This window comes from Prionailurus viverrinus, chromosome A1, assembly GCF_022837055.1.
Source record: "Prionailurus viverrinus isolate Anna chromosome A1, UM_Priviv_1.0, whole genome shotgun sequence".
NCBI classification, from domain to species: domain Eukaryota; kingdom Metazoa; phylum Chordata; class Mammalia; order Carnivora; family Felidae; genus Prionailurus; species Prionailurus viverrinus.
This window is the reverse complement of record NC_062561.1, coordinates 154,289,616-154,306,427: the sequence shown is the minus strand read 5'-3', so window position 1 is coordinate 154,306,427 and position 16,812 is coordinate 154,289,616. Positions and strand designations below refer to the sequence as shown.

The window sequence follows — 16,812 nt, the reverse complement described above, 5'->3', positions numbered from 1 at the left end:
TTTATGTTTCTGATTACCTAAAGCCTCCAAATTGTTGGCAACAGTTATTTCTGAACTGTGGTACCTGTAAGGCTATCAATAGGAGAATGAGTGGGAAGTGTTTATAGGGTGCAGTCAGACATCTTCCCCACCACCACCACCCCAGAACTCTGGACCTACTGTGCAGGTAAACAGAACATGGCAGGTTTATTCTAGAAAGGATCTTTGAAATAGAGGACACAAGGCAAAAATCAAAGTTAGGGGAGCCATGCTACAAAGAGTGGAACTCAGTGAACTTTAACATATGGTGCTCTCAGAATGGCTGTGTTGTCTTCCTGCACTTGGTTCCTGTAATGCCTGCTTCTACCTCCAAGGTCTAGGAATGGCAAAGTCACCTGTCGGGAATCTGATCCAAGAAAACGTAAAAATTCTGACATTAGTGTTCCTTCAGTGAAAGAGACCACCCAACTCACCAACCAAGGGCAAAGCCCCCTTCAATGTACTATACCCAGAGGTACTCAGAGCTTCCCATAGCTGTCCAATCTCCCCACTCTTAGAAAACCAAAGGTCATTCTGAGGAAAGCCTCTAAGTGCGAGACAAAGATGGAAAGGAGCAGACAGAAGCAACACTGAAGAGATGAATGGAGGGGAGGGAAGAAAATAGAAACCCTATCTTTCATACCTATTACAAACACGAGAGAGTATAACTGTATCCACAGCATTAGAACCGCATGATTACCTATCATCTGTCTAAAAAGAATAACAAAAAAAGAGCTTCTAAAAGTTCAAATTGTGAGAGCAGAAACTTTTCGAAACAAATAATAAAAGGCTGAAAGATACTTAAGGAAATCTCTCTGAAAGTAGAGCAAGAAGACAATGAGAGGATCACAAGAGAGAAGATTCAGAAATCAGAGAACTAGAGGAACAGTCCAGGAAGCCCACTATCCAAGTAATTGAAGAAAGGGAGTTAAGAGGAAATGGATAGAAGAAAATAATCAAATAAGTAAATCAAGAACACTTTGCATTGAAAGATATGAGTTTGCACATTAAAAGGGACTACCAGGTGCCCAGGGCAAAGATTTCTAAACCAGTGTTTGGGGGGTGGGGGGGAGAAGGGTAATTTCAGGCCATATTTCTGGATAATATACTTATAGTGCTGCTTCTTGATTTTGCAGAAATGGGCATTATCTATTGACTTCCTAACAAGGTAGATGTGGATTCAGTATTGCTTTGCCATTACCCCTTCATATCTATCCCTCTTCTCATCCTCACATCTACCACATATAATTATATAGCAATTTTGGTTAAATCAATATTCATTGTTTACATTATTATGACAATATAAAAGCTAGTCACAGCTGAGCCATGTAGCATTTGATAATTTTTCTTTCCTGCATAACCTTTTATTTTCCTTAATCTTTGTTTCTTTACTGGCAAAAGTGGGAAGTTCATGGTTGGACCGATTTCTGATAGAGTCAAACGTTATCATTAAAAATAATCCCCTCCTCTGATCTGCTCTGCTGGCTTCAGAGTTGCCTTCATTCTAAGGCAAGTACTCCCAGAAAGCAGGCTGTAAGCAGCTCCAAACTGACATATCAGCAGTTTAGAAACCTCAGCAGGTAAAGAATCTTTTTCTCAACAGCTCCAGTAAGAGAACCAATGTCTTGCTCAAGAGGATGTTGCTACTCTTTTTGCTCTCCTGACTCACCACTTTACCTAGGGGTGGAGTCAAGTTTTATTTGATTGTCATGACTGAGAATGGCAAAGAGGTTCCGCAAACAAAGAGGCTGAGAAAAACTGTAATGCATTTTATATTTGCATCTGTACTGTCGCACAGTTCAAACTCAAAAAGTCCTAGAATTTTACAGGCTAGAAAGGACAAGAATAAGTGATGCCTCTGGGTTGAGGAAACATTATATAAACCAAGTTTTCAAGTTGAAAATTGTCTAAGGGATAATAGCATTATGATTTTAGAGTTAATTCAGGGATTTTATACTGATACTCAAAAAGCAGAAATTAATATATTAATCAAAAGTAACACAAAATGAACTTATGGCATCTTTAAAATCACAAACATGTTTTTATATAGTTCAGCTGATCTTTTAAATGTTGGATTTAATATTATTTTTGATGAGTATTGTGACCTACGCAACCTGTTAAGTGAGGTAATGATTGACTATACAAAATTTAGTATTTAGGATACTTTACTGCTGTTTGAGACTTTAGCCATACAGTTTTGATTTTCTAAGGGGGCGAGGCTGTCTTCATTTCCCCCTCTTTTTTTTTGGTTATATATATATATATATATATATATATATATATATATATATATATATATATATTTACCAAACTAAAAGTCCTTAGCTGTATGTCAAATATTTTGCATTATAATAAGGATCAAAAGTTTTTCTTGGAAAAAAAATACCAGCAGGATTTCAAAAGTAATGAACACGTGCTCACTTCAGCAGCACATATACTAAAACTGGAACAATTTAGAGAAGATTAGCGTGGCCCCTATGCAAGGCTGACATGCAAATTCATGAAGTGTTCTATGTATAAATATATACAAATAAAACAAACAGCTTCATAGTTCAGAGATGCTCTTAGTAGTGCTCTCTACTGATCTTTAGTGTTACCATATTTATATTTTTACCATATTTATATTTCCTTTAGAATTCTTTTATTAATCACTCTGCAGTGTGGCTACATTTATATCTAAGCTTACAAGTAAAAATGTTCATTCTGTATTTCTTTATCAGGGTTAGGACTATGATGACCACTTTTAGTTTATGACAATACAACCCTACCGTTTGCAAATAGTGATAATGACAATAGCTAACATTAAGTTTCACAAAACCCCTACAAGTTAGACACTATTATTATTCCCAGTATACTAATGAGAAAACTGAAAAAGAAGATAGAAACTTTACTTAAGACAATACTAGTAAGTGGTAACAGCCCAACTGGTCTGAACCCAAAGCCTGCAAAAGGTAATAAACCATAAGACAGTATTGATGGAGTCGTGATAGCCAGCCTATTTCTAATAATACCTAAAAAAGAAAGACATCAACATATATTTTTTACGGTATTTGTAACAAGCCAAGAGGTCTATAATTTGACAGAAAAGGTCACGTTGTAGGGGGCATCTGGGTGGCTCAGTTGGTTGAGCATCCAACTTTGGCTCAGGTCATGATCTCACAGTTGGTGAGTTTGAGACCCTCTAACAGCTCAGACCCTGGAGCCTGCTTCAGATTCTATTTCTCCCTCTCTTTCGGCCCATCCCCTGCTCACATTCTCTCTCTCTCTCTCTTAAAGGTAAACATTAAAAACAATTTTTTTTTTTTTAAGGAAAAGCTCATGTAGCTGTTTATAAGTGGAATGGACTACTCATTGAGACCACCTGCTTAGTATTTTAAGTATAAAAATGGTAAAATAAGTTGGTAGGGATCAGAGCCCACCATGGAAAACACTTTTTATCATTCTAGAGAAAGAGAATGATCTTTTAGCATGCTGTCACTCATTCTCTTCTGCCATACCACCTTTCCACCCAGACTTTTAAAATTTTTTCTTAAAATATTTTATAATATACATTAAGTATGCAAAAAGGTACATAGACTAGAACATACATGTACCCATCATTCAACTCCATCAAGTTCTAACATTTTGTTTGCTAATGTTTTACAAGCAAATTTGCAGTTTTGCTTGCTGATCTTTTGGGTTTTTTTTAATGATGTGATATATTAGAGTTTAAACAGCATATAGAACATACCTATGTGGCTTAAAGAATAATAAAATGAATACTCATACACCCTCCAGCAAATCTGAAAAATAAAGCATCACTCCTACCTCAACACCCTCTCTGTTGGTCTAATGTTGATAGTTTGAATACAGAGCTCGAAGTTGGAAATAATTTTACTCAGAATTCTGAAGGCACTGTGCTGACTTTACCCTCTGTTGAAGCTCTTTGCTCCCAGTGTTTTGAAATTACACAATGATGCATCTTGTGGTAGGTTTATTTTTATCCACGTTATCAAGCACTCTGTGAACCCTTTCAATCTGGAAATTCCTGAACTTTCCTGCTCTATGAAATATTATTGGGTTATATTTTTTGATGTTTGTCTATATTCCCTACTCTTACTTGAAATTTGGATGTGATGAGCTTGTGTCTTAACTTTATTTTATTTTCTCTTATTTTTTATCTCTTTGCCTTTTTGCTCTACTTTCTCAAAGATTTTCTTAATTCTACATGTAAGCCCTTCTAATTTCTATGTGTTTACAATTTTCAGGGGCTCCTGTGAGATAAGAGAAAATATATACATTGGTCTCTCCCCCTGGTTCCGGGTACAGAACTGCTAAAACCCTTGTAATTTCCTAATTGATAAGAGTAGTAGGAGCATCTTTTTTTCTAATGACGTGACTCTAGGTGGGCTCCTGGATGGGGTTTGGTCGCCAGAAATACCAAGCAATGATTAGAAGCTTGGAATTTTCATTGCTTCTCGGCCTTTTAGCTCAGATCAAGTGTAGAAACTTGGAATTTTCAGCCCCACTCCCACTTTTCTAGAGGGGAGGGAGGATGGAAACGGAGGTAATAATTGATCATGTCTACATGAGGAAGCCTCCATAAAATCCCAATAATATGGAGATTCAGAAAACTTCCAGGACAGTGAGTACATCCATACCAGGAGGGTGATAAACCCCACAGTTTCAAGGAACAGAAGCTCCTGCTCTGAGAACCCTCCCAGACCTCATCCTATGTCTCTCTTCATCTGGTTCTTTATCTGTATCCTTTATTAGATCCTTTAATAAACTGCTAAACGTAAGTAAGTGTTTCCCTGAGTTCTGTGAGCAGCTCTAGCAAACCTGAGGAGGGGGTCATGGGAACCTCCAATTTGTAGCCAAATCTGACAGAAGTTGTGGGTAACTTGGGGAACCACTACCTGTGGTGAGCATCTGAAGTGGGGGAGGGGGTGTATCAGATCCTTAACCTGTTGGATCTGATACTCTCTCCGGGTAGATAGTGTCAGAACTGAGTTAAATTGCAGGACCCCCAGCTGGTGTCATGGTGAATTGCTCAGTTTGGGGGGAAATCTGCATACATCTAGTGACTTAGAAGTGTCAGAAGTGACAGACAAGTGTTCTATGTGAGTAGTAAAGGAGAAAGGCTCAGAAGAGAAAAACTGGGTTTTCTTACACAGCTTTTTCCTATCCTTTTAATAAAGCATCTTATTCTTTTATGGCTGCACTATCTTATTTATGTCTCTGAACATATAAAATAACTTAAAAGTGTGTTTTTCTTCTATTTGCATGGCTGTTTCTTTGAAAATGCTTTTTTCTGATGACTGCCTGGATAGCTCAGTAGGTTAAACATCTGACTTCACCTCAGGTCATGATCTCAGGGTTCGTGTGTTCAAGCCCCGCATCAGACTCTGCACTGACAATGTAGAGCCTGCTTGGGATTCTCTCTCTGTCCTCTCTCTCTGCCCCTCCTTGACTTGCACTTTCTCTCTCAAATAAACTTAAAAAAGTAAAATTATTTTTTCTGTTTCTTTGTTTTCAGGTCTCTTTCTGATATTCCTCAGTATCTCATAGTGATCCCTGGCTGTGAGCTCTCATTTAAGAGTGGAGCATTAAAAAGATGTTTGGAGGGGCGCCTGAGTGGCTCAGTCGGTTAAGCGTTAGACTCCGGCTCAGGTCATGATCTCACAGTTCGTGAGTTCGAGCCCCGCATCAGGCTCTGTGCTGACAGCTCAGAGCCTGGAGCCTGCTTCAGATTCTGTGTGTGTGTCTCTCTCTGCCTCTCCCCACACTCATACTCTGTCTCTCTCTCTCTGAAAAGTAAACATTAAAAAAATTATTAAAAATAAAAAGACGTTTGGAGTTCCATATCCATGCATGGGGCCTGTTGGCCACAAGCTTATTTCAAGGTGTTCTGGTTAAACCATTTCATTGGCAAACCCCTGACATCTGTGCATATGGATGCCTTTGGGAGAGCAGGAAAATACCCCAGGAGACATTCTTCCTTTCTCCTTCATTGCCAGTAAAACCTAACTGCTAATGTTTCAGAGCCAAGGGGGCTGGTGGAAGGATGGTGGTATTTCCACAGCCAGTATGTAAACATTTCATTTAATCAGTTTTCATTGTGGTGGCCACCTCTACCCTCAACTATGCGCTGAGCCCTCTAGTCAAGAAACACTGTGGTCCATCCTCTCTGGGGGATACAATTCCAGTGCTCTGCTGACGGAGAAAAATGGCAATCCTGCTATATGGAGTTACAAGGCTTTGGGTATCTAATTCTTCAACATTGAGTCAATCCTCATTTATTAGGCCCAACTTTTTTCCCATTTCCAAAATTATCAGACACTGCCATTGCTGACCTGTTTGTGGATTTTGAGGTATATATTGCGTTGGTTTTTCTACCTTCTCTACTATTGTTTTAGAGTAGGAAGCTTCTTGAGTTCTGCTAAACCCATCTAGTTTCAGATTCCTATTCAGACTTCCTATTCTTTTTGTTCTTGTTAATAAACTTTTATTTTTGTTCTTGGTGTTCTACAGTTTAACTATGACAGGTTTAGGTGTGGATTTCACTGATCTTGCTTAGAGTTCCTTATGTACCTGAATGTGAAGATTTCTGTCTTTTACAGTCCTAGAATACTTTCACTTACACTTGAATATCTATTAATATATTTATATACAAATAGAAACACAAATATCTTCTAATAGCAGTTTTAATGTATGTATCACTGTGCAGCGTTCTGGAAAATTTCTTTAATCATCTAGCCTACTAATTCACTCTTCAGGGGCGCCTGGGTGGCGCAGTCGGTTAAGCGTCCGACTTCAGCCAGGTCATGATCTCGCGGTCCGTGGGTTCGAGCCCCGCGTCAGGCTCTGGGCTGATGGCTCAGAGCCTGGAGCCTGTTTCCGGTTCTGTGTCTCCCTCTCTCTCTGCCCTTCCCCCGTTCATGCTCTGTCTCTCTCTGTCCCAAAAATAAAATAAACGTTGAAAAAAAAATTAAAAAAATAATTCACTCTTCAGCTTTGTCTATAAACTTTTTAAATTGTACGTACAGCTTCTATTTTAATTATTATATCTTATTTCTAGGATTTCTATTTAGTTCTTTTTTCTTTAATTTTTTTTAATGCTTATTTATTTCTGAGAGAGAGAGTGACAGAGTGTGAGCAGGGAAGGGGCAGAGAGAGAGAGACACAGAATGTCAAGCAGCTCCAGGCTCTGGGCTGTCAGCACAGAGCCCGACTCGGGGCTCGAACTCATAAACTGTGAGATCATGACCTGAGCCGAAGTTGGGACGCTTAACCGACTGAGCCACCTAGGCGTCCCTCTATTTAGTTCTTTAAAAGTAATTCTTTAAACATATTAAACATGCTTATTATCATATATTAAAACCTATAATTTCAGTATCTATGGCCTTTGATTTTGTTGTGGTGGTGATACTTTGTTTTCTTGTTTTTGTTTCTCCTACTCATAGTGGATTGTTTGTCCTGTTTTGAGGTTTTTTTCATTCTGTACATCTGTTCCTTGGAAATTTATTTGTGAGAAGTTTGAGACTTAGATTTAAAACATCTACATTGTCTTCTATCCATTCTTCCCAGGAACTCTGCCAACCCAGGACCACATTAATGTAAATTCTGTTTGGGCATTCTGAGCCGTATACAGAGTATCAATTCTGACCCTAAACTCAGGTTGAGGGCTAGCTTGAGGTTAAATATTATCAAGACTTCCTACCCTCATTCAGAGTTAATGTCAAGGGTAGCAAGTGTCTTTACTACTTTCCCTTTTTCTTAGTTATCTCATTGAGAGATTTTTGTTGTTGTTGAGGGATGGTCTTAAGTAAGAATTTCTATACCAAATGGGTCCTCAAGTTTATCTTTTTTCACTTCTATTAAGCTGTTAAATCTGAAACTGTATACCCTCTAGAATTAGATCACAGTCTGCCATGCACTTGCCCCGAGTGGCGGAAATTAGCCAACGCGTTGTTCTACATTCATGGCCCTCTTCCATATGTCACATTATCATGAATCAGATCACTTGCATTTTAAGGAAACCAGAAATGATCTCTAAACATAACAAGTTTTATCTCAAAAAGACACATAAAACACCTAAATACACACAAAGAAGTTACTTTGAAATCTCAATGTATGAATACTTGTTTAGCATAAAGGAGAGAAAGATGGAGCTGCCTGGTGGGAAAGGAGGCGTACGGCATGAGGTGAACGTACACAGGCAACCGTGAGAGTGTACCCAGCCTGGCTGTCCTCATTTACCCCTCAGCTGCATGCTGACGAAACACTCACTCCCTGTTTGGCAGCTGGAACATTTTTAGCAGCCGTGGAGTCCAGACATGCACACATTTAGCTCCTCAATGCTGCTCCTGATTGACAGTCCCTAAAATGGAAATCTCTGGAAATCTGGTCATTTAGAGTCTAATGTCTCATCAGAAACAATTAAAAAGCCACGTGTATTGTTCCTTTTCCCAGCCAATATTATTCAATTGCATTCCTCTACCATACAGCCTTAAAATTATATGGTGCTAAGCATGGATTTTTCCACTGAATGAGGAAATCCTAACTCTAGTGTTAGTCTCTTTTTCAATGACCCCAAGTGGTAGGGAATGGGATCACCATCTTTAGAGACGTGGTAGTGTAGTTAGCTGCTACAGAGAAACAACCTTATAGAAGAACTGAACTTATGAGAAGAAAATGGGGGGGGGGGGATCTATTTTTTATTTTTCTTCCTTTTGCCTGATACAACTTAGCTGAACATAAATTTGTAGGTGTCAATCTTTTGGCCACTGTGCTTGACACATACCCCAACAAAATCACCCAAAATCTCTTCCTATTCTCTTTCTCTAGCACACTTTTCCACCTCCCATTCCAATTCATGTGTGTGTGTGTGTGTGTGTACAACTTGATAAAGCAAGTCTATCATTTACATGAAAATGCAAAAGGCCGACTGTGACTAAGACACAGACGGAGAAAAGGTAAGAGTTCTAGTAGAAATTAAATATAATAAGAAGTGGAAATCTTCAAAACATCAAGACTTAAGAAGACAAAAGAAGAGCATTCAGAGGACACTTCTTATTACAACGTTAAAGTTGGGGAGGGTGGGGGAAGGCTCTAGAAAATAGAATCTGAAATATATGTGGTTTTCCAACAAGTGCTTAGAAAATGCTTTGCATTTATGGTAAAAATTTTTTAAAAATTTGCATTTCAGTTCTAACTAGTCACAGGTCACAAGCTTTCTTTCTTTCCTTTTGTAAAATGGGGATAAGTCTAATAATTCTAGAATCACTAGAGCAAACATCTTTAAAATGAAAAGCATTATTATTACTATTAAGCTCAGTTTCCTTTGAGATAAGACCAGTAAGAGTCTTAAACTAGTGACTTTGATGAACAATTGTGGCTACTTTGTGAGAAAATCATTTAAAAATTTTGCAGGTGGCAGGCCAATAAAATTCAATGAAGAATTTTTTTTTTCCATTTTGCAGATAAGTGTATAGGAGATGTATAGATGGAAATAATTACACATATTAATGCCTGTCTAAAAATGTGATGGAACATTACACATACTGGGTTTTGGTCTACCTCTGATTCATAGTTCAGGTAATTAATAGTTGAAATGAAAACATCTTGTATATTTCTAATAAGTGTGATAATTGCTTAACAAATATTTTCTGAATAATTTCTTCATTGCCAGCTTAGCACAGGCAACAACATTCTGTATGTTACTTGTGTTTGCATGCTGCTCTACCAGTGATGCTTACTCAAAACACATGGTCAGCCATTTATTCTCTCCCAGGCGTGTACAGGGACTACAGTTGGAAGGTCATGCATATCTGTGCAATGACAAAAAATTGTGTAATTTCATGTGTAATTTACAAGCATAAAATGGAACTTTTAATGTATTATGTAATCTTTTGGAAGTTTAAAATGTTGCTATTTCTGCTAACACTTGTTATTGGAGATTTTGTATAAAATTTCAAAATAGCTCATTTTGAGTTATCTTCAAGACAAACACACTTTTGTCCTTCAACGATGAAAACAACCCAACATCATTATAATTAAATATTGAGATGTTTATAATACTTTTTATGTTAATCATGTGCTGGCCAACTGATAGTCAACTGGCTAGTATTTCTGTGCTAGGATGCCAAGAACAAAATTTCATAAAGCCTTTACCTCTCAATGAAAACCAGTAGTTTTTTTTTTTTTAATTGATTAAGAATGGATGGGGGGTAATCAATTAAGAATGGATGGGTGGCGCAGTCGGTTAAATGTCTGACTCTTGATTTTGGCTCAGGTCATGATCTCACCATTCGTAGGATCCAGCCCTACATTGGGCTCCGTGCTGACAGGGCAGTGTGGAGCCTGCTTAGGATTGTCTCTCCCTCTGTGTCCCTCCCCCGCTGGTGTGTGAGCACGTTCCCTCTCCTGAGAATCAGCTGTGAGCATGTCTTTGTAACTCCATTTTCAATGATGTCATAGTGATGGTTCAAAATCAGCTAAGGCAGGAGTACTTCTAGCACAGAAATGGAAAAAACACTCTAAATCAGGTCTTTTTATCCTGAAGAACCAGCTATTAAACGTTTACCAGCACATCACTATTGAATAGGGAGTTGAGGGGGAAAAAAAGGAACCATGGATTGTAGAAAGGCAATGGAGTTTGGAACTGGAGTTTAGAGGTGCCAGTCAGATTTAGAATTGGAAAATGGTATTCAAAATGTCATGCAGTTGAATATCTTCATCTTTTGTGAGATCAATTAGTTTTGGAAAATTTGGAAGCAGCCTACTAAGAATTTTAAGTTATGGGAAGTCCCGAGGAATCTAGTGTATTGATAAAAAGGATATGTAATATAATCAAATGAATCTCTAATCAAGTACCTTGGCTCTAGTCTGCTCCAGGTTATCCTAATTTGAAACAAAAAGTCTTCCCTAGAACCTCAGCCAAACCTCAGGTGGAGGGTCAAAAAAACTTCAAATGTACGGTGTGAGCTGATGTACCCCGGAAAGCAAATGCACATACACAGGCAGGGACCAGTTTACTGTATTCTCTACTTTGTAGAGTCAATTTAAGCCAGTTTCCACTTCAGAGCAATGGAAACAAAGTTCTAAAATGTTATAATCTGACCCAGTTGAGTTCCACAGAACTCTACAAACAAAAACTCATTGTTATTATAGCTCAGCTTCAACATGTAACTTCATGATATACAAAATATAGAACCAATTATTTTGAATATTATATGAACCCACAGGGCATCCTACCTATTAGAAATATTTACAAGTAACAAACAGATGTATATTCAAATATGTGAAGCCACTATGGTATCCAGATGATAATAGAATCTATTCTTGTAACTACCATTTTATTATTAATCAATACACCAGTATCACCTTTCCTGAATTATTTTCTTCATGCACTTATCACCATATGTCCCACTATGCTTTCTTCTCACTGTTCTTATACTATTTCCATTCACTGCAATGAAGGCAAGGCCTTTTCTGTTTGTTCGTGACTTTATTTCCACTCCTAGGTCCTATCTCTGACTGGCACATGATAAATAATGAATATTTGCTGAATAAATGAATGAATTCATTAACAGACAGATTGGTAGAGAAGGACCAGTGGTTGGAAGTTTTCAGGATTCTACTTGAGATTTCACAGTAACCATTGAAATTAGAAACAGAGACGATACACACACAAACCTGGCATAAAAAAAAAAAAAAAATGTTACGCGTTGGTACCTAGTTTAATAAGCATTAAAAGCATTCAAGTATGTTTCAACTTAGTATAAATAATTAAGAAAATAGCTTCCTAGAAGTTTAGCTAATAGAAATGGTAACTTCCCCCAGAGTCAGATGGGGTTGCTGTTAGAGAACCTGATTTTAAGGAACAAACTGAATCATCCATAAAAATCCTGGAGATAGGACGCTTTTCAACAGTGCAATGCCATAAGATGGCTTTCTTTCCTTATTTTGGAGATCCACATTCTTAGTGAGAATTTCTTTTAAAATATCTAAAGGTGGTCACAGGGAATTTATGTTCCCATGTAGATATGTTTCATTTTCAACAACTTTTCATATTTACTTTTTATAGTTACTATATATAGTTCATATAGTTACTATGTTATAAAAGGAATGTAAGAAATCATTTTAGATCCACTTTAGAAATAAACTAAGAGAAAACTGGTACCTATTTAGCAGATATGGGTTAGATAGTAGGAAGATAGCCAATTCAGATGAATTCAGTTAACCAGATTTACAATATATGGTATTTAAATCCATTAGAAAATGGTCTGGGTTTTTTCCTTTGACTTTGATTATATAAAGATAGGGGCGCCTGGGTGGCGCAGTCGGTTAAGCGTCCGACTTCAGCCAGGTCACGATCTCGCGGTCCGTGAGTTCGAGCCCCGCATCAGGCTCTGGGCTGATGGCTCGGAGCCTGGAGCCTGTTTCCGATTCTGTGTCTCCCTCTCTCTCTGCCCCTCCCCCGTTCATGCTCTGTCTCTCTCTGTCCCAAAAATAAATAAATGTTGATTATATAAAGATAGTAGTAAATAACGCTGTACTTCTCTTTCTCGTATGATATTTTAAAAATTGAGTTATCTTGGGCGGGGGCATATAAATTGGTGAATTATTAACAGAAAGTCTCTGATAGTCTAACAGTGAGTTCCTTGGAGGGCAATAGCATTGTCATCCATAACACCTAGCATGAATCTGAGATCATAATCAGTTCTCAATAAATATTTATGGAATAACATTGCATAACTGATGTAATAATGAAATGTCTTTGCAACTAGGCCTGTAGCTTTGAATTAAGAGCTAGACTAGATACTGTGCTCCCTAAAATTCATTTTCTTCATTGATCTCCGTTTATTCTTTGTTAGCTCTAGAGAAATTTAGTATCTGGAGCCAACAAAGGAAATAGAAATGTACAAAATAGTATTTTTAATACATGAGTCCATGTGACCTTTAAAAAGAGTCCAAACTCAATTGGCTGAAAAAGTTTTCTGTGGGCAAAGCATTTTCCCAAGGTCAGGAGAGTTCAAAGAACACAGCAAACTTTAAGGAACATGCCAATGAATTTTGTAAAAGTTGTTTTTGTGTGTGTGCAAAGACACAGGGTTTGGCTGGTCATTCTGGTCTCCAGATGGTCACAGGATGCAGCCAGTAATGACCATGGAACATCCTGAAACAGATTATTAGTTTAATCGACCAACACAGTCTCATTTGTCTGCTAGTGAGAATTTGTTAAAAATATTGACTATTCTCTATCATTCCTATTACCATCCCAGGCTAAGTGACTATTGTTTTTCAGCTCAATTACTATAATGACTTTCTAGCTGCCTCTTTAATAATCCTGCTTCCCTAAAATCTATTTACACTGCAGCCTTAGAGATCATTTTAAAACCCAATTTGGATCCTGCCACTTTCAGTCTTAGAGAAGTTCTTGGTTTCCCTGGTAGTTAGGATACAACGCAAACATTTTTACCATAGCCCTCAAAGCTCTGCCTGATTAAGACTTTACCTTGTTCAATTGTTTTTTTATGCCACTGACTCTCTGACTTAGTGCTCCAGCCACACTGAGCTCTTGTGTTCCTTCAAAAGCTCCATGTTCCTTCTTATCTGAGGGCTTTCTTCCCATGTTCTTCCCTCTCTCTGAAACATGCTTCTTCTTCACAGTTTGGTACTACACGTGCTGTTCTACACATCTCTCTAAGGGTTAGGAGGCAGTGGTCAGTGGTAACTTTTACCAGGTCAGGCTGGTAATGATTCATGACACAGGCAATTCTCAAACTTGAAGATGGTTAAGTATTCCTAGGCAAGTGGGACAAAAGTATAATCTCAATGGAGGGAAGAGAACAGATAAAAATACAGAGGCAAGAAACCATTTGGCATAGAAATAGCAGTGACACTTGGTAAAACAAGGAAAAGAGACTGAGGATGAAGTTTTGAGACAAAGGATCTCTGCTTAGGACATGTTCAGCTTTATTGATCTGGGGATGCAAGATGGAGAAAGAGAGTGAACAGGCAACTGGATATGTGGTGAAAAATACAGGATAGTTATAGAAAATGCAGGGAAAGGGTGCCTGGGTGGCGCAGTAGGCTAAGCATCTGACTTCAACTCAGATCATGATCTCACAGTTCGTGGGTTCAGGTCCCACATCAGGCTCTGTGCTGACAGCTCAGAGCCCGAAGCCTGCTTCAGATTCTGTGTCTCCCTCTCTTTCTTTCTTCCCCTCCCCCACTTGTACGTGTGTGTGTGTGTGTGTGTGTGTGTGTGTGTGTGTGTGTGTGCGCGCGCTCTGTCTCTCTCTCTCTCTTTCAAAAATAAATAAATAAATATTTAAAAAAGAAAACAAAAGGCAGGGAAGGACATACAGATCTAGGGGTTATACACACATACTATTTCCTAGGAAAATATTGTAGAATAATAAAAAAGAAGTTTCAACGTTTAAATAGCAGGCAGCAGTAAAGAAGACAAAGAAGGAGTGGTCAGAGAAATTTTCTGGAAACAAGGAGAGTAAAGAAGGAAGGATCCATGGCAGAAGCACAATAGATAATTTAAATAAGGTAAGAACTAAAAGGACCAAGGGATCTGGAAATAGGAAAGTCTTTGATGAGTCTTGCCAGAGAAGTGTGAGAAACTGAGCTAAAAGGGAGGAAGCTGGAGACTGAAGAGAAAATGGAACATAAAGAAAAGTAACCAGAGATCGAAGACCATTCTTCTGTGAAGCTCAGCTGTGAACCAGAGGGTTGGGGTGGAGGAACAGGTTAGCCGGCTGTGAGGGGAATGCAGAGTTGAGGAAAAGTATTTTATTCATATTTTTTACAGTAGTGAGATGAAATCTGTTTTATAGGAGGAAGTAGGTTGATACTGAAACACAATTTTTTTAATGTTTATTTATTTTGGAGTGTGAGCAGGGGAGGGGCAGAGAGAGAGGAAGACAGAGGATCCAAAGCAGGCTCCAAGCTGACAGCAGAGCCTGATGTAGGGGTCAAATTCATGAACCATGACATCACAACCTGAGCTGAAGTTGAACATTTAACTGACTGAGCCACCCAGGTGCCCCTAAAATGTAGTTTAAAAAAAACAAAACAAAACAAAACAAAAAAACACAATCCATGGAACAAAATACTGCAAGAGAGAAAAGGGGATCCACTTTTGAACCAAAAATAATAACTTTCAGTGAAGGAGCAAACTCTTGAGATGAGAAGAAAAAGGAGTAGTGAGCTGGTTAAACACCTGTTTACTGCAGTTCTCTGTGAGGTAGGACACATGGTCACTGCTAAGATGATCAGAGGATGTGAAAAGTAGCAACCTTATCTCAGTCACTTTACTGATATATCTGATGATGCAAAAACATAGTGATTTTATATATCAAGGGTTTCTGGTTAGGAGGACTTGGTCCACAAATAAAATACTCAAGGCTGTGACATTTCTGCAGATATGTGCATGTGGCCTGGTCTATTCTCTCCTGGACCAGAAACAGGGGTGTCAGACCAGAGGAGGAGGTCTGAAAGTCAAGGATGTGAAAGTAGCTGGGACAACAGATGAGATCCTCCTCAAGTGTGATAGGCTGTCACAGTGATGGAATCTTCTTGGATGGAGACCTTGATGCTGCCTTCTTTTTTGCCATCAGAGTGCATTTTAGGAATAACTAGAATTCCACGCACTATGTGATAATGCTTAACTGTAACTCACATTTGAACTTTTAAACATTTTTAAATAACTGTTTAATTTTGCAAAGATGAGAACATTTAGGGGAGGGGTGATCTACAGAATTTTCTGTGATTCAATAGCCATGCCATCCCTACCATTCTCACTGGGAAATAATAATTAAAACTTTTTTTAAAAATCTATTTATCCAGGGGCACCTGGGTAGTTCATTTGGTTAAGAGTCTGACTCTTGATTTCAGTTCAGGTCACGATCTCACAGTTTGTGGGATCGAGCCTGGCATCAGCCTCTGCACTGACAGCATAGAACCTGCTTGGAATTCCCTCTCTCTCTCTGCCCCTCCTTTTCTCCCTCCCTGCCTCTCTCTCTCTCTCTCAAAATAAATAAACATGAAAAAATAAATAAAATAAATTTATCTAATACATTTAGCATACATTTGGTAGACACACTTGGTTTAAATCAATAGATTATAGCTATACATGATTCCTTACTTCACATATCTGTAAAAGTATACTTATCTCTCAATGGTACTCAAACTTTCTTCAGTGCAACAGAATTTCTTAATCTCACTTTTTGCAACTTTGCCTTTTTTTCCCCCCTATTGCCTCTTTCTGCCTCTGCCTGTGTCATCCTGCTGAGTTAACAGTGTTCGGTACCCAAAGTAAGCACTGGATAAATATGTGCTGATTGACTGACCCAAATCCCAAAGCAAGATGCTTCAGTCATGGGGTCAAACCAGGAAAATGACGTTGCCAATTGAAACCTGTCTTCCTGGTTGCTTGAAGCCACCCACTCTTGGCTAAACTGTACGTGTGAGCAAAATGTCTTGCAGCACTGCTCCAGGCAGCTGTGCTCTCGCTGTTAGGAGTGTAGGAGGAAGGATTCACTAAACTGCAGAAATCTCTAGCTGAGGTTTTTTTGTCTCCAGCTCCTAATCTTAATTACACTGTCAACCGAGAGGCAGTATAGGTGCATGCCATTTCTTTTCTTTCCTATAGCTTCATTATCAGAAACAAAAATTCCTAGGATGAGGCCAAAGGGTTAAAGCTATAACCACAGGATGAGGAGTTGTTCCAGGCAACTATATTTCAACATCTATTTTTTTTTTAGTCCATTAAGAAGAGTTTTTTAGGTGTTTCTG

General features: G+C 38.4%; 1 non-coding gene across 1 annotated transcript; it reads left to right on the top strand.

The window, feature by feature from the left end:
• Window positions 1-2,431: 2,431 nt before the first annotated feature.
• LOC125147069 (U6 spliceosomal RNA) lies at window positions 2,432-2,538 on the top strand. The gene has a single exon (XR_007144998.1). It is a non-coding gene; the product is annotated as a U6 spliceosomal RNA (small nuclear RNA).
• The last annotated feature ends 14,274 nt before the right edge of the window (window positions 2,539-16,812 follow it).